We start from the raw sequence: 19,110 nt of genomic DNA, 5'->3' as shown, positions 1-19,110 counted from the left end.
TAAAATAAGGATATTTTTCCTAAGCATGATACTATTATTATCACATCTAAAAAATTAGCAAAAATTCCCTGATATCTTGTAATACCCAATACACATTCCTCAGTTGTCCCCAAAGGGTGTGGTTTGTTTTTTTGTTTGTTTTGTTTGTTTTTAACTAATTTGCCCAAACCAGGATCTAATCAATGACCTACATGGCTCTTACCGTTTGGCTATTGTAGATCTTATTTCTCTGTTAGTTCAGGAAAGTTCCACCCTTCTCTATTTCCCCCTTTTTAAAAATTATATTTACTCGTTGAAGAGACTGCGTCAATTTTCTGGTAGAATTCCACCCTCTGGACTCACATGATTGTTTCCTTCTGGTTTCATTTAACTTTTTATTAACTCTCCACTGTATTTTCTGTAAACACGAAATTTTGATCTCACGTTATGACTAAAGTCAGGTAAAACGTTCTTGTCAAGAATATTTCATGGGTGATGCTGTGAATATATATATTTTTTAATTAATTAATTTATTTTTTAGGCTGCCCTGGGTCTTCACTGTGGCATGCGAGATCTTTAGTTGCAGCATGCGGGATCTTTAGTTGTGGCATGTGGGCTTTTAGTTGTGGCATGCATGTGGGATCTAGTTTCCTGACCAGGGATTGAACCCAGTCCCCTGCATTGGGAGCACCGAGTCTTACTCACTGGATCACCAGGGAAGACCTGGTGCTGTGCATATTATATTGTTTATTTTAGGGGTTGCATAATACCTAGTTGTTTTACTTTTTAATAATCTAAGCTCCATCACTGGATTAATGGTTAACGTGAAAATTGCTCCATTGTAATGTAATCACAACATTACTCCATTGTAAAGTTATGATTTTTCCCCTTGAGACAAGTAAATATTCTGTGTGTTGTTAACTTTGTGGCAGATTAGTATCCAGTCCCTTGTCAACCTCATATTGAATGCTTTCAGTATCCATTGCTGATTCTTGCCTGAACCATTTATCCCATTACAAGTTGAAAAATGGTGTTTTTTTCCACTTCCTTCTGTCCTTTTGCATTCATTAATTGGAATTCTTCTGTCAAGAAGAGCTTCCCCTCATCCACTGGAACTAATTTTTACTCTGAAATAGAGTCCCACGTAGAAAAGAAAGAATTAATACTTAAATTTCTCTCTCTTTTTGAGTAAGGAATTGGTATAACTGTCATCTCAATTAGTGGCAAATGTGGGTTTTTTCCCTGTGTTGAGTGTCATTAGGATTTTTATATATTCAAATACATCAGTCAATTATAGGATTCTTTATTATGCTGTGATTACATTTACCGAAGAAGGCTACACCAATATATTTGGTCTCACATGTTCTTCTTATAATGTGATATTGACACTTCTCCATCACTTCTGCCGGGCACTCTCTTGGGACATGTGTGTTTAGTGAAATTCGATCACCTTGAAGACATCGCACTGAAAAGAGCACATCAAAAGACCCCATAGAGACAAAGAGAGTTAACTAAGAAGTCCAGATTGTTCCATTCCTTAGCTGTTCACGTCCAGGCAACAACAGACATGGAAGTGAACAAGCTCTCAGTAGATTTCAGCCTCTAGCTTTTTTTTTTCTTTTTTGGCTGCGTTGGGTCTTTGTTGCGTGCGGGCTTTCTCTAGGTGCGGGGAGCGGGGGCTACTCTTTGTTGTGGTGCACGGGCTTCTCATTGCGGTGGCTTCTCTTGTTGCAGAACATGGGCTCTAGGTGCGTGGTCTTCAGTAGTTGCAGCACGCTGGGTCAGTAGTTGCAGGGTGCAGGCTCTAGAGCGCAGGCTCAGTAGTTGTGGAGCACAGTCTCAGTTGCTCTGCAGCGTGTGGGATCTTCCCAGACCAGGGATCAAACCCTTGACCCCTGCATTGGCAGGTGGATTCTTAAGCACTGCACCATCAGGGAAGTCCCCAGCCTCCAGCTTTTGAGATGCTCAGTTGATACTGAGTAGAGTAGACACCAGCTGACCCACTGAGCCTTGCCGACACTAAAGATTTTAGCAAAAATAAATGTTGTTTTAAGTTAAGTTTGGTGTGGCTCTTACATGTCCATAGTAACTAGAACAGATGCTTTGATGAAGTTGGCTTTTGGGAGCCTCCCCAAATTGATTCCTATGTCCTTTGACACGACGCCAATGCTCTTCAATAGTTTCCTTGCTTTCTGGCATAAGAGAATGTCCCAAGTTTACCTTGTACCTTCTCTGCCTCAGATCTGAAATCAGCCTTTTCCCTTAAAAACCCTGACTCTTTGTAGTGAGGTAATGGTATTTAGGTTTCAAAATCTGGGCATTAGGAATGCTTTCCATGGAACAAGTTGTAGTAGAAAAATTACAAATTTGATGACAATAAAACATTTCAGCATGTTTTCCAAAAGCAGAATTAAAAGACAAACTACGAAGCTCAACAGAATGGACAAGAATACTAAAAATCCAATAAAAATGAAAAACAACATGAATAAGCAATTCTCAAAAGATGGAATACAAATGAACACTAAATCATGTTTAACTTCCTAATAATAAAAGAGAGAACATATACTATTATTTTCCTTTATCAATTTAGTAGATTTTCTTTAAAAGAAATAAGCATCAGTGTTGACAAGAATGCAGTAAAACTAATCTTGTACACATTGGTGGAAATGTCACTTGATTTTTGGCTTTCTGCTAAGTAATTGTGCAATATGAATTAAGTTGCAATATTAAAAAGTTGTGATCCAAAAACAAAAAAAAGGAAGTTATGACCACTTATACTAGTTAGGACAGAGCCTAAGATTCTGTGACAAAGAGGTACCAAATAAAGTGTCTTAAAAAAACAAATTTATTTTTCTCTCATATAACAGTCCGTAGTGAGTGGTCTGGGTTGGAAGAACAGCTCTGCTTTCTGTCGTTATTCAGGGGCCACTTTTCCTTCCATTCTCTTGCCCTGCCATTTCCAAAGTGTTAAAGCCGTGTGGTTGAAGCTCGGTCACAGGCAAGTCTGTGTTCCAGTTTACATGAAGGGGAAAAAAAGAACTCTAAGAGAAGCAATTTTCTTTTAAGCAAGAGAGGTGGAATTCTGCTTACAAGGCCACACCCAGCTGCAAGGGAGGTTGGGAGCTCTAGTCTTTGGACAGTCAACTATGTATCTAGCTTAAACATTATTACTTTGGAAGAAGACCATGTGCTTTGATGCAATAATTCCATTTTCTGATAGTCTACCCTAATGAAATAAATCAATTATAGAAAATGTATTAATTCCTTAAAGAACGATAATTCAGTCAAGGAGAGTAATGTTCAGTATGTTACTTACTAGAGAGGAAAGGCTCTTGAGAAACATCTATGCACTATTATTGAAGGGTTTTAAGGGCCATGGTAAGGAGTTAAATGAGATGGGAAACTGGTGGAAGGTTTTAAGTAAAAGAGTGATTCAATTTGCTCAAGAAGAACATTCTGCTTCCCGAATGGAGGACAGAGTGGAGGCAGTTGCCATAGTCTAGGAGACAAATGATGATGCAGATTGAACTAGGGTTTTAGCAGTAGCAGTGATAGTCTTTTTTTGTTTGTTTGTTTGTTGGAAGATTTTTTTTTAACATCTTTAGTGATAGTCTTTTGAATATTAAATTTTTATTAGCTGTATAGATTTGGAAGTAGCATTTTGTCTGTGAGGCCAAATTTCTCACTTAGCCCATATAGTAAGAGATAATGGCAAAATTCACTAAGTGGAGTGTTGGTACAGACACATATCTGGGAATTATTATTATTGTTTTTCGGTACGTGGGCCCCTCACTGTTGTGGCCTCTCCCGTTGCGGAGCACAGGCTCCGGACACCCAGGCTCAGCGGCCATGGCTTCCGGGCCTAGCCGCTCCGCGGCATGTGGGATCCTCCCGGACCGGGGCACGAACCCGGGTCCCGAACCCGTGTCCCGAACCCGTGTCCCCTGCATCGGCAGGCAGACTCTCAACCACTGCGCCACCAGGGAAGCCCTGGGAAGTATTATTTTGAAATGTTCAAGTTAATTATGTTTATAAAGTTAAAGGTGAGCAAAATGCCAAGAAACTAAAGGACATTTCTTAAGTAGAAAAATATATCATTTTCATTTTCTTGTATCTTAGTTTATTAATATGCTTTTTCCTACAGAATAACCAAAAACATTTTAGCTTTGTTTTTTTTAAATTAAATTTAATTAATTTATTTAAATATAGCAGGTTCTTATTAGTTATCTGTTTTATACATATTGGTGTACATATGTGAATCCCAATCTCCCAATCCATCTCCCCACCCCCACCACCCATCACTTCCCCCCTTCGTGTCCATACGTTTGTTCTCTACATCTGTGTCTCTATTTCTGCCCTGCAAACCAGTTCATCTGTACCATTTTTCTAGATTCCACATATATGCATTAATATATGATATTTTTTTCTCTCTTTCTGACTTCACTCTGTATGACAGTCTCTAGGTCTCTACAAATGACCCAATTTTGTTCCTTTTTATGGCTAATATTCCACTGTATATATGTGCCACATCTTCTTTATCCATTCATCTGTCGATGGACACTTAGGTTGCTTCCACGTCCTGGCTATTGTAAATAGAGCTGCAATGAACATTATGGTACATGACTGTTTTTGAATTATGGTTTTCTCAGGGTATATGCCCAGTAGTGGGATTGCTGGATCATATGGTAATTCTATTTTTAGTTCTTTAAGGAACCTCCATACTGTTCTCCATAGTGGCTGTATCAATTTACGTTCCCACCAACAGTGCAGGAGGGTTCCCTTTTCTCCACACCCTCTCCAGCATTTGTTGTTTGTAGATTTTCTGATGATGCCCATTCTAACCGCTGTGAGGTGATACCTCATTGTAGTTTTGATTTGCATTTCTCTAATAATTAGTGATGTTGAGCAGCTTTTCAGCTTTGTTCTTTATATTTAAAGTGGACTGTATTGTTTTCTTATGCATTTATTAAAGCTATAATATCAGTGATTAGATAGTATCTACATATCCTCTGTTATGGAAGCAATCTAATCTAATAGCAATCTATTATCTATATAATTATTAATCTAATAATCTATTTGTTATTTTATATGTAATATTTAAGTCATCTATTTGTTTTGCATCAAACTTGTGATGTTTACCGCTGAGAAGATTACCTGGTTGCTTGTGACTATGGAATTCAATATGAGATTCCATGAGGCAACTAATTTCCATTTGATCTCTATTGGGAATAAGCTACATAAAGAATAAAACTGTTTGAGTCAATTCATTTATTCTTACTACTTATTGAACACCTATTATGTTTAAATCACTGTAAATAATACCGAGGTACATGGCATTCAATGGGTTTCTAAGCTGGTTAGGGAGCTCCTGTTTCCACATAAATATCTGAAATGCAGTTGATTAACCAAATTCACAGGAAGTAATATAGTTAAAGCACACAGAGTGAATTCTCCTCTTGATTAGGGAAGAATACATTTCTGGTCCTTGCTGCCTAGCTTGGCTATGATTTTGCTTCATAAAAGCTTAATAATTTTGGTTATTCTTTCCTTAAAGGTTACATTTATCCCCATTTATCATAATGAAATTAGGGTAGAACATGGTTTTGTTATCAGCCTTCAGATTCAGTGTTCGACACAGAACATATCGTAAAAAGCCTTCATAAAGCTATTACTTCCACTGCATATTACAGAAATAGAATTAGAAACCCTGTGCCAAATTAAAAAAAAAACTTGCAACTATGCATATTGTTCAAATATTCACCCCCCCAATTTAATATTCCCCCCTTGTGCTGGGTACCTAACATGTGATCAATAAATGGTTACTGAATGAATGAACACAAGCAAGAATAGATCATCCTGACTTTCTACCTACTTACCTCTGTCCGTCTAGATCTACAAGCCTTTTTCTGTTGGACTGTATATGAGTGCCCTCACGGTGGAATTATTGTAATTGGCACTGAGTCTAGTGGTTACCTCCCTGAGATCTTCCATGAACTAACATCAGTGGTGCCTAGCTTATAAAATCTACACAAAACCCACTGCTATTTTATGATATATATAATATCATATATTATATACATGATGATCTACAGAAACATGGGGGAGGTGGTGGTGATTTGCAGATGAAATCACCCCCATGGTATTGGCATCTTGACAGTGGCTCATTCCTCATCTTCCCTGAACCAGGTGTGGAAGTCCAGTTACTTCCCATACAGCTGATAAATTCTGGCTGCAAACGAATCCAAGTGCTTTCTTTCTTATTTTTTCCTTCTGTTAGAAACAGAAGGAATCAGGCAACAAATAAAAAAACACTTTGTGAGAAAACAACAGTTCCTTACTCTGTACCACCTGCTTAAAGGCAAACTAAAGGCACCCAAATGATGCAACCCATGAGTGTGGAAGAGGCTGGCCGATGGGCTGTCACGTCTGGCTGATCTGATGTCAGAGCAGATCATGTGGTGCTCTGTGGGCAGCTGGGACTGGCCCGCCGAAAGCACATGGATTACAGTCTGAGGCTGTAATGGGAAAGTCGGCTCCTGGGCTACTGTCTGCTAGACATCAGCTTGCTGGGAAGCTGGGGGCTCTCCGATTTGCCCTGCTCAGGGACCCCTCCTGCTGCGTGACTCACGGGCGCATTGCTGAGAGAAGCTGCTGCTCCCAGTAAGTGCTTAAAGAAGGTCTTTATTCAGAGCATTTTGGAAGCGGAAAGGAAGCACTGGTGTTGATGGGGGTTTCTGGAAGCCCTTTGTAAAACACTCTCCCGGATCTGGGCTGGGCAGCATTGCTTTCTGTGCCATCCTGGAGTTCATAGGCAGCACTGATGTGCAAATGTCCCCCAGCCCTGATTTCTGTTTGTTCTCCACAGGATGTGTCTTTCTGAATTTCATTTTCTATTTTTGTAATTCTAGGGTAGATTTGTTAGAGCTGGTTAAAGCGAATTGATTTCAGATTCACAGACCCATGAGTGGACTTGGTATTCTCTGTATGGTAAGCAGGGAGAGGGGAAAGAGGGTGGTGGCTCTCTTGGTCAGAATCACTGCTTCTGTTAAGATATTGGCTGTGTCTGTGCTGGATAAATATTTAGTGGTTGCCGCCTCTTTTCTGTTTTGGGTGAGTGGCTGATGAGAGGGGAAGGAGGGTGAACCAGCAGTGAGGAGCATGTAGATTTAGGTAGTTACTGGTAAATTGCGATTTTTAATGGTCTAATTTATATTAGGTGGGGTCAGCTGGCAGAACAGGTGCCGGTAGTGGAAGAATGATGGAGTTCTCTCCCCTTTTTCCCAGCAAGCAAATTGTTGCCTGCTTCAAAAGCCGAATTAAAGAGCAGTGAGAAGTGCTAGAGCACAGATTTCTAAGCACTGCTTTTCGGTTTTTTGCTGGTAACAAGCATCACATTCCCACACTCATGCATCAGAAGAGATCCTCACCTTGGCAATGTTTAGGTGTGGGCTTTTTGGAGAGCAAGGGAATAAATTCAATAACATCTTACTGTTTCTTCTGGGCATATGACACTACATTTGTTTTAGAGATAAGTAAAAATAAGTGTGTGTGGTTGGAAGGGACTTTAAAGGGAAATTTAGGAGAACAAATCGTTTCTTTGCCTTAGTACTTTTCTATGAAAACTTGACAGAGTTTTAGGTCAAGGTATAGGATGTCCACTTGAAAGACAATAGCAAATAAATAATTAGGCTATATCTTTAAGCATTGTAAAATATTTATTCTTTTTTTGTTTTATTTTGAGGGATAACCCTAGTCTTTTCTGTGAGTCTCTGCACAAACTGTAGGCTTTGGGGCCAAAGACTGGTTCCAGAAACATGTAGCCATTGAAGAAACTTTTGGGTGGGAAAGATGGTGAGATGGGAGCAAAGAAAGTAAGCTGAGATGAGGTCTATTCTTTTTTATAGCCTTTTGCAATAGATGGTTTAAGTCACAGAACATCAAACAACAGACAAGAGCTTGCCCCACCCATAGTGTTGTGAACATGGATTATTCACTTGCCATTTTATTCCACTAACTCGCATGAGCACTCAGTGCAGAAAGGGTTCCAATTCATCCTGTGACTCTGTGGAATAGAGTACAAACCAAATCAAATGAAGCATAGAAAAATGAGCTTCCCCCTGTCCTGCCCCACCCTACCTTGTCCTCCTTCCATATTGTTGAGTGAAGGCAGATTTATGCTGGAAAGGGCCCTATCACTGCCTGTAAATTTGTGAGTTATTCCAGAGACGCTGACAAAGGGCAGAGGAAATGCAGCTGGTGCTCGGCGGAGAGTAGGTGAGCCCAGTGTGAGGAATGTTTTCAGAGGTATTACTGACCCAGCGCTCGCTCTCTGCCTTCTCTGACCAGCCTGAGACCACACCCCCTTTTCTGGCCATGTGCCAAACACCATCTCTCTCTGAGGGGAAGCCTGATGAAGTGATGTCCATGCTTGGGCGTGTTGATTCCTTGGATAGAAACTTGAGGAGCCCTCATCTCTCTGTAAGCAAACAATTCCTGCTTCTCAGGGTAGAGATGCCCATTTATGGGAGTTTTAGAATTTCTTTTCTTCAAAAATTAATACACTGCTATGAAAAGAAATGGAAGAAAAGTTACCCATTTCCCCATCTCACTCGCACAAGCTCCATTTACTGTCTTTGTGTTCCCTTGTCTTAATCATTACTTTGGGCAGGTTATGATTAATGCAGAGAGGCCATCTATACCCCATACTACTTTTCAGGGAAGACATGCGCAGTTAGGAACTTAGAGCTGAACAAACCTTAAGGACTGACAGTTCACCCCCTTATTTTACAGAGGGGGAAACTGGCCAGAGTTATACATGTGATGAGTGACAGAATCAGGACCAGAACCTAGATCTCAGTGCACCTCTGCAGTCACATAACTTAAGGAAAGAGTATTTTCCTACAAACTTAGGTGTTCTTTCAATTTCAGGTTCTTTTTCTTTTTCTTTAGCTATGGTATTGCTGGAATAATAAAACCACTGCCATTTCACTTGCCTAAGAATATCTTGGAATAGGTTGGAAAGTCCTTAAAGAGAAAATTAAGTTTCTTTTTCTTAGGGGCATGGCATGTATATATTCTTTGCAGGTCATGTGATGAGATTTCAAATACCTGATCATTAGTTTTCCAATCTTGCCGTACCAGAAATGAGGACCACCCTAATTAATAAAGGGATTATTGTTCAGTTTTGGCAAATCAAATACCACAAGATCATTTAGAAGCTTCTTCCCCATTGGGTAGTTTTCGGAGTCATATTAATGTTCTTTGTTTATGCAGGCCCTATTTATGGTGACATATTTAAAACCGTGTATAAGGGATGTTTAATTTAAAATAAAGTTTCAGCTTGACCTCCTCTCCTTAGATTACTGCTAGACCCCAAAGAGATTTCAAAAAATACTTACTGATTGAGGGATAGAATATAAAGAATACTACAATGCCTGCTTATGAGTATAATGAAATTTAAAATGTAACACAATGTTATGCTGTTCCTTAATGGTATTAGAATGCCCATCTGTAAATTATTCAGTCTAATTTTAGTCAGGGTGAGATTCACATATTTCTTTGAAATCAATATAATTATGAATAAATGTCACATGTAATTTGTCTATGTTAATGCTATTTGTAAAAGCAATAAACACATAATTAGGTTGGGTGTTGTTTAATTACATTTTTTGGAAACTTTGACTACAATACAGAGACCCTCTGATTATATCCTTAATGTGCAATCATCAGTTTCTACTGGTCCAGTGAGGGCATCTTTTCATTCTAGACGTTAAACTCTAGTGATATATTGGGAGAAATTAGTTCTGGTAGCTTTGAGTGGTTTCAACAAGAATAATTGGAACACTGTCTAAAGAGCCTGCACTCTCTAGCTTAGAAACAAATGGCTGCATGTGTGACATTTCTGAATGGTGACATAGTCAAGGAACCCTCTGATTTTTTATTTTCAGCTTCAGGTTATGGAGAGGGGCAAAAAACAGAAAAGGGAAATTAGGCATTAATGTTCCCACTGTGGAGAGACAGAGACTCCAAATAAAGGTACCACTTATTTTAAAAAGATGTAACTTAAGAGGAAATCCAAAAAAAAAAAAGGATGTTCACCGGAGTCTCAATACAGTGAATAGCTGCTGTCCTGATTGTAAATTTCACTCTCAGGTCTTGGGTGCCTTTAACTGGTTCCATTTAGGCTGAAAGCACAAGAAAATACCTCTTGTGGTAAACAAAGCAACAGATTTAAGTTAATGCTAATGTGTTCACAGGCAGAGCCAAAAGCTTTTCAGGGTTATTATAACACACTGGGCTCTTAGCCCATCCATCTAAATGTCTAAAGTAGACTAAAGTTATGGATCAGTCCATTGTATACACCATCCCACATGAGAGCCAGATGCTACTGTTTACTGTGCTAGTAACTCTGCCAGCTTCAATGTGAAATCTGAGATTGCAGTTGGGGGTCAATGGAAGTTATAGATTGATTTTTCTGATCATGAATTCAAGCTTCTACACTCCAGTCTGGTTTAATTAATGCTGCTTTTTAGAACAATCTCGTAAGCCTAATTTACACCCAACTCTCTAAACTGTTTAGATGGAGGGCTTCCTTGTGAAAACTGTTTATTGTCTTTTGGGCTTTGGGTTTGGTGTAGGTCTTCAGCATATTTTTGTCCTTTGTCTTGAGCATGGAAAAGAAGGCATGAAGATCTATTGCACAACACTACATTTGAAAGCACCACTACATCACAGCCTTTGAGAAGACTGGGTAGAAAAACCGTTCTGTGTATACTGATTTAGAAAAAGACTATCTACTGTCCTCCGTTGTAAAGACAATTCTATCATTCAAGACTCAGTATTGGGTTTTACTGACTCAGTTAGATCCTTTATTTTAATCTTACCCCATTTGATTTGTGCCTTTTTATCATATTTTGAGGAAGTATCATAAGCAATAATAATAATAGCCATTACCACGTGTTCAGCACTTCCCATATGCTATACCCGGTACCAACATTTCATTTATTTATGGACATTTCACAGACAGTAAGGTAAACTTGCCCCAAAGCACATGACTTGTTAGCTGAGATTCCAACCGGGTCTTTCGAAGTCTAAAGCGCTTTCTCTTATAACTTATGCTTATTGTTTCAACTATGGATTTCTATCGAGTTTTGTACACAAACTAAAAGGTTGTGACAAAGCCTTTTTTATCTACATACAACACAGATTTGGTAATGGGGGGGATGTTGATTTACAGATGAGGAGGGAATGCCTTTATTTTAGGTAAGATTTCGTTGTGTTAATGAATCGTGGTGTGATATGGTTGAAAGGTACAGGGAATGCTTAGAAGTAATACTTACCTGCTTGTTAGTTCTACTTTCAGTATCTAGAAGACAGTCCCCGTAGCAAGTTCCTAATGAAAATGTAATTTAACAAAATTTTGCATTACAGGTCCTTATTATTAAAAGGGTAGCTCTTTTAGCTTTATCCAAAACAGGGTAGACTTTTACTATAAAGTTTTGCAATGATTAAGACTTCCTAAAGGTAATCAATGTAATTTAATGCACTAATACAGTTATTTCACAGAACGATATTACTAAAAATCTAAAAAAGCACATTATCATATTTGTTATATTTTCGTCCTTTTGTATATTAGTTCACGTCCCCGAACTTGGGTAGTCAGTTGCCCTCATAGCTTAGATTTCTTTAAGTTCCTCGAGAGAGAGGCCGACTTTTACCTTTGCCTTCTCAGCTGGGCACAGTAGCTGGTACAGGATGTTGCTTGTTCACAAAATTGCCAACCACTCAGAGGCCAGCTCTCTAAAGGTGTAAGCTTAGTGGTTGAAACTTCAAAGCAGGATTTCTTTGACTTCTTAAGAGAATAAATTGTAGAAAAACAGAAAATATCTAAGTAATCCAAACTGAACTGCTTGTGCCTTGGTTTTTAGCAAAGCAATTTGACAAATCCTTTCATGCTAGCCATTCAGAATACCTACCCATTGTTGCAGGTTTTGTTTGTGACACTTGAAAGTATACCCTTAAATGTGCTATTCAAGTGTTAATGAAAAATAGGTTCCAGAAAGGTTTACATATTAGATCTTTTTTCTCATCTTGGTGTTGAAACATCAACTCTGCCATTCAATAACTTTTCTTCATAACTCAATATTATTGGGTTTTATAATAAAAGAAACATTAAGCCATCCCTAATGAAGAATGAAGCTGATTTACAAAGTAGATTTTGCATGATTTCACAGTCACACAATTATTATGTTTTGTCCAGAAAAGACTATTATTACTCCATGTTGTACATTTTATGCTTACTAAAACTGTTGGTATATATAAAAGCATATTCTTTCTAGTTGTAAAGTTACTTGTGGAGTAATACGGCAGAATTTTAAACTCCTCATCCTGATATTGTATGGTATTTAATTTCAGAATAAACTGAATCCTGTAAGAACATTTGGCCCAGATGTTACTAAAAATAATTGTTGCTCTAAAGTTTCACACAGGGAATAACATTCCATGATTTTCTATTTGTTATGTACTCTGGCTTCATTTTCCATTTGGGATTGAAAAGAAGAAATTTAGAAAAAAAAAATATTTAAAAAGGAGATGCCTTTGTGCTTTATAAGCTCCCAATATGCTGCCTCAGTTAAACCTAAATTGTTGCTGTAAAGAGACAACTATATATTTTTGTGTTTAGGCACTAATCTGTTTAAATTATTTAAAATTTAATTTGGAAAAAAGACAAATCCCCCGTAATGACAGCTAGACTGGTATATGTTAGTTGATCAACACTTAGCTAGGTTGGAAGGGCAGAAAATGATCTGTAGCAGCTGGATTGTAATACAGGTCTCATTTGGATGTGGGACAGTTTTGAAAGGTGGTCTTGCTTTCAGCTTAACCACCAGAGAAATAAACAGAGAGGCTTTGCTCTACTGAGGAAACGCTGGAACATAGAAATATAAAAAGGTTTGAACCAGAATAAGCCAAACATGAGGTAGTAAGTAAGGGAGATAACAATAAGCTGAAGTGGCAATCTTTTAGACCATAGTAGCTTGAAAACCCAGAACAGAACATTGGATTAAACAGATGGCTGGAGATTTCTGATTTTAGAGATATCAGAGCAATTTTCCAACATAAATCTGGTAGGATACCAAAGTTAGATTAGTTTAAGCTGTGACTGATAATCACAGTTAATGATTAGTTTTGATGATACATGATACACCAGGTGTCTATACATTGTTTTTTTCTTTTAATTTATGAATGATTTATGTTTTTGTATATATAATATACAACCCTAAATTCAAAAGATACAAAAGGATAAACATATCTTCTTCCTTCCCCTGTGCTCTAGTTCCCCTCCTCAGAGACAATCACTGTTTTTAGCTCCATGTGTATTTTCCGGTTGTATTTCATGACTTTCTCTCTCTCTATATATATATCTATCTATCTATATAGATGTATATATGTACACACACGTATCTCTATATCTTGTTAAACACAAATTGTGGCATAGTACGTACACTATTCTGTGTCTTTTTTCACTTAATATGTCTTGAGCATTTTTCCATATCAGTACATACAAAGTTCCTTATTTTTTAAGCAAGTGTTTTATTATGAAAAATTTCAAACATACACAAGATTAGCATGTATAATGACCCCTCCCAGATATCTATTATCCAGCTTCAACATACATATCAATATTTTGACAATCTTACTGTATGTTAGAAAATATCAAGAGATTATCATTAATTTTGTTCCATGTGATATTGGCCTAGTTGTTACGTGAAAAAGAAAAACTCTTTATTGATTAGTGATACATGTTGATATATTTATGAGTGAAATGATATGTTGTCTGATGTTTGAGATTTACTTTAAAATATATAAGAAAAGATATGTGTGGGAGGAATAACTTGAATCAAGATAGGCAAAATGTTGAAGTTGGATGAATGCAGATTCATTGTATTATTTCTCTGCTATTGTATATGTTGGACGATTTCCGTAAGAATACCTTTGCTAATCTGGTTTCAACTATAGCTCTCCTTTTTTCTCAGGAGTGTTTTAAAATAAATCCAAGATATCATGTAATTTCACCCATAAATACTTTAGTATGTATTCCTAAGACATACTGAACAAAAACCTACTACAATGCCATTATCACGTCTCAGAAAATTAATTTATTATTATTTTTTTGCGGTTCGCGGGCCTTTCACTGTTGTGGCCTCTCCCGTTACGTGGCCTCTCCCGTTGCGGAGCACAAGCTCCCGACGCGCAGGCTCAGCGGCCATGGCTCACGGGCCCAGCCGCTCCGCGGCATGTGGGATCTTCCCAGACCGGGGCACAAACCCGTGTCCCCTGCATCGGCAGGCGGACTCTCAACCCCTGTGCCACCAGGGAAGCCCAATATTTTTTAATAATCTAAAATCCAATCTATTTTTCAATTTCCCTAATTTTCTCAAAAATATCTTTTTAAAGTTGTTTTGTTTAAATTAAAAGTCAAATAGGTCCACATATGTCATCTATTGACACTTTTAAACTTTAATAATTCTCTTCCTTAAAAAAAGGCATCCATTCATTTAAGAAACTTAAGTTATTTATCTTGTAGAAGACCACACCTTCTGGATTTGACTGTTCCGTCCATGTGGTGTTCAACTTGTTCCTCTGTCCCTTGTATTTGAGACTTGATTGGATTCAGATTGAATATTTTTGGCAAGAATCCTTCCTAGATGGTGCCTGCTGTGCTCTTGCTGCATCACCTTAAGAGGCTCATATGTCTCACGTTTGATTTTGAGTGATTCAAAGATTGAGCAGAGGATTTGGGTGGTGTCAATCTGATCTGCCTATTGTAAAGCTTCCCATCAACATTTTGTCTAATGTTTTTGACATCCAGTGTTTATTACTGCCTCAGTCCATTATTCCATTAGGGGTTGCAAAATAATTTTCTAGTTCTCCATTCATTTTTGCATTTATTGCAAAATAAAGAAGTTCCCCTCATCAACTTTTTGATTAGTCTAAGTACAGTTGGCTTATTCTTTTAAAGACCATATAGCATTTTACTGTACCATAATTTAACGGGTCCCTATTTATGGATATTTAGAGTGTTTCTTTTGCTATTTCTTGGATTAAATATTTTTTATACTGTATTTACTATTCATTATACATACATAAGTATATGAGAAAACTATAGAATTTTAAGATATTTATATTTTAATAGAAAAATAATTATTGGATTTTTTACTTTCTGAGTGTTAGTTTAGTATAAACGCAAGAGTTAGAGTCACACAGACAAGTATTTTAACCCTGGATCCCTTATTAATCACGTGACCTTGAGCAACTTATTTATCCTTTCTAAGCCTCATTCTCTTCATTCATATATTGGGAATAACAGTAATATCCAATTCCTGATTTTATTTCATCTTTGAAACAATCTATCAAAATGCTTGGTACAGTGCTTACTACATAGTAAGTGCTCAGTAAGATGAACTTGGTTAACATTTGAGGGTTAAATGAAATAGCACATGCAAAGTCCATTGGACAGCCCCGGGCAAATAGATGCTCAATACGTAGTGCTACTTTTCTCCCTTTCTTCACTTTTGCCCCCAATCTGAGCAGTAATGATTGTTCTTTTTCCACCTGTTTTCAGGAATGAAAAAATAAAACCCAAAAAGTCTTAGCTCCTCTGAGCCTTTTGCTGAGAGACCATTCTGTCACTCTAGTATTAGCCTTGGTGGAGACTCACATGGAGGTTCTGGGGCCGCAGCTTCCTGTCGCGGAGGCTATCCTGGCTACATACAGAGAAACTGCTTTTCAGGTTGTCTCAGTCCAAAAAAAGAATAGGTAGAATGCAAACAACACTAAGTTCTAACCATGACCAGTAGAAATAGAGTGTTCCTCTCCTCTGCCTTGCCCTCCCTGCCCAAATAGAACCATGACCAATTAACATTCCCATCAAACATTACTCTAGAATAAATGCAATTTGCCTGAAAGTTGATACGCTAAATTATTTTTGCTAGCAACTCAGGAGAATGACTATTTCTCCTGTGCTCTTGGCATTCCTCTTTCCCATGTATTCCTCATCTTAGTGAGGTTTTCATCTTAGCTTTATTCCTCTACTTCCCCCTATCAAATCATGGCCACTCTTCCCTCTTTCTCCTAGGGTTTTAGGCTTCTAACACCTCCTCTCCTTACTTTCTGCTCTAATCTTTCAATTCTCAGAAGCACCATCTGTCCATGAAGTAAGGAGACATTTTGCACAATTCCTTTTTTCATGTGATTGGATAAAACTGGCCCTTCTCAGCATTACCTCATTTCTTTTCCCCATGTTCCTATAGAATAGCTGACAAGCACTTTTCTTTCACTGGTCCCAGGTTTCTTAGATATACAGAATGCAGAAAGATTAAGTGATTTGAAATGATATGTGGAAGATAATAACGGAGTCAGCCCTGCAGACTGGATGAGGATGGTTGGCTCCCTGATGCCAGGATCAGGCTTTTTTCAATGAATCTGCTGAAGGAGCACACAAATATTTTAGTAACAGTCTGGAAAACAAGAGGTACTTTTGGCAATTCTAGTGATACTCTACTTTGACAGAAAGATACCATGAATGTGTGCTGAGTCTTTAAAGAGTGGTGAGGCTAAATATTTTGCCAAATTTGAATGACTTTTAAGTATTAAGGTGTGGTTTTGGTTAAGATGACTGCCATTTGGTATTTTAATTGAGATTTGGAGTATCAGAAACTCTCATAGAATTGCTTTGCTACTTAAATGAAACATAAAGTATAAAGCAGAGGAAAGAAGGTCAAGAACACAGAGGCCGCTTATTTTTCCAGTCACTTTATGATTAATCCATGACAAGTTAGTTCAGATGTCAGTGATCAATTTTAAGCAGGAATGACCCATGTCTGTTCTTCAATCAAAAAATTTCTAGGGGGCTTCCCTGGTGACGCAGTGGTTGAGAGTCCGCCTGCCAATGCCGGGAGCGCGGGTTCGTGCCCCGGTCCGGGAGGATCCCACATGCCGCGGAGCGGCTGGGCCCGTGAGCCATGGCCGCTGAGCCTGCGCGTCCGGAGCCTGTGCTCCGCAGCAGGAGAGGCCACAACAGTGAGAGGCCTGTGTACCGCAAAAAAAAAAAAAAAAAAAAAAATTCTATACCTAGGATGAAGGATGACTTAAAAAATTATATGTAGAAGTTGAAATTTTGTCTTGTACATTCTCTGTACCTGGAACTCCTAAAGAGGAAAACCTCTTAAAAATGTCAACTTGTGATCTTTCTCTGCTAAGTTTGCACTCCTCTATGCATTGGGCAATAGATTGTTTCTCCCATCTATGAAGGACAAGGGTTATTCCTCCTGCTCTCACTCGTTCATGCAACAGTAATTTTATTAAGCAACTACTAAGTGCTAGATCTGGTGGTACAAAGACAAATAAGATGCGGTCCTGCTCTAACAGCTGCCATTAGGTTAAGCATCTCTGCCTGGAACAGGCAGGGTTTCCCAGAGTGTGGTCTGTGGCCTCTCCTGGGGCCCTACCTCAGCTACCAAGTCAGAATCTCAGGATAGACTGAGGAATCTGAATTTTCATCAGATGATTCTCATGCATTGGTCCAGAGCATAGTAGGAATAAGGTGGTTAAGGGGGAGAGTACCAGCCAGCATGCAGTGCAGCACATCCCTCAGAGAGAGCTTTCTTTCCACTCAGCATTAATATTTCTGGGAGGCTCCACAGAAGGGGAACACCTTGCCTGGCTTGAAGGAGCTTCCCTTAGAAGGGGTAGGCTGAGTGCTGGTGTAAAGGCTTCTGGGAATGGTATGAGTCCTGTCCTCCAGAAATTCTTAGTTCTGGATCGAGGGGCAGATTCTGGGTTGGGTCAGGGGTTGTGGTGGTGGGGATTAGGGCTTGTACCCCTAGAGGGTCCATAATTTAGTCCCTGGACTGTTCAAGGGGAGAATATAGCTGGCAGCTATTATTCTGAACATTCATTTAGGGACAGAAAAATGTAGAGGTAAAACCATAAGGGCTAGTACATATGCAATGTCTTGTTATACCTAGGTGCTTAGAAGCACTTTACATACATTAATTCATTCAATCCCAACAGCCTTATGAGTAACTGTGTTAGTACTATTGTCCTCATTTTACAAATGAAGAAACAGGAAGGTTAAGCAATGCTCAGAGTCCCCTAGAAGACCCAGGATTCCAACACAGATAAGTGTAGTACAGAAGGTTAGCTCATTACCACTGCAGTCAGCTGTCTCTTAGAAGCAGCATCGTGTAAAATGGTAAAGCGGAAGTGCACACCTTTCATCCTGTTCTACTTGAGCATTGATTTCTTCAGCTTTTCACCAAGTAATATCCTCCCTCCTCCATGGGCCACACAAAGAGCACTTCTGGAAGCCCTGACAGCTGCCCTCTTAAACGCCTTTAGGACTGGCTTCGGTTTTAGAGAAGAAATTACATGCTTCTTTTTGTTGTTACTTTACAATCTAGATGCAGTGAAAATCCCTGTTACAGAAGATGTGGTCCTTCCCTTCACTGCCTGAGTGAAGACTGGATGCACTCTTTTTAGAGATTAAGGCCCCAACATCTTAGTCTTTAAGCAAGTGTGTGATACAAAACAAAACAAAACCAACCAAACAAAACACCCCCCAAACTCACAGTGCATGTTTAGAAGGCTGAACAACCTTTCAGTTTCTCTTATTTTTTTTAGCTTCTTTTATTTGATTTTAATATCAGATTGAGTATCTAAAAGCTTTCATGTTGTGTGTTCAGTAACATGGCTAATTATTAACAAGTTTAAAACATGTTAACAAGGAAAAACACTTTTGAACTCTGAGCTTCTGACATGGAGAGTTATTTGACCTGAGTTCTTATTCAGGAGCTATTTAACATTTTTACATATTGTACCAGCTGACAGAGACCTGGCTTACAAACAGATCTGGAGTTATCTTGAATCAGAAGGAAACTGGTGAATTGAGTGGCTCTCTTTCTCTCTGTAGGAGTAGGAGCAAGAGGCCTGCCGTTTCTTGGAAATTTTGCCCAGTAGTCTGGCAACGTAGACACCTTCCTGGCCTCCTTGCTGGAAGAATGACACCCACAAAACATTATCTAACACTGACCCAATCATTCTTAGGTGTAGGTTTGCTGCATAAACACT

The 19,110-nt window shown here is 38.6% G+C and overlaps 1 protein-coding gene and 1 pseudogene across 2 annotated transcripts in view; one reads left to right on the top strand and one right to left on the bottom strand.

The window, feature by feature from the left end:
* ANK2 (ankyrin 2) overlaps positions 1-19,110 on the top strand; it is a 690,343-nt gene that overhangs the window by 108,065 nt on the left and 563,168 nt on the right. Inside the window, exon 1 of one of the 2 annotated variants that reach the window (XM_060299051.2) lies at positions 6,496-6,639. The exons of the other annotated variant lie outside the window; for it this stretch is intronic. The gene's annotated coding sequence lies outside the window, so the exon portion shown is untranslated. Of the gene's footprint in view, positions 1-6,495; positions 6,640-19,110 lie in introns of those variants that run through there. 2 annotated transcript variants of the gene reach the window in all.
* LOC115857098 (ATP synthase F(0) complex subunit C1, mitochondrial pseudogene) overlaps positions 1-19,110 on the bottom strand; it is a 65,458-nt pseudogene that overhangs the window by 26,672 nt on the left and 19,676 nt on the right.

Source organism: Globicephala melas, chromosome 5 (genome assembly GCF_963455315.2).
Source record: "Globicephala melas chromosome 5, mGloMel1.2, whole genome shotgun sequence".
NCBI lineage: Eukaryota > Metazoa > Chordata > Mammalia > Artiodactyla > Delphinidae > Globicephala > Globicephala melas.
This window is presented reverse-complemented; position numbering and strand designations above follow the sequence as displayed.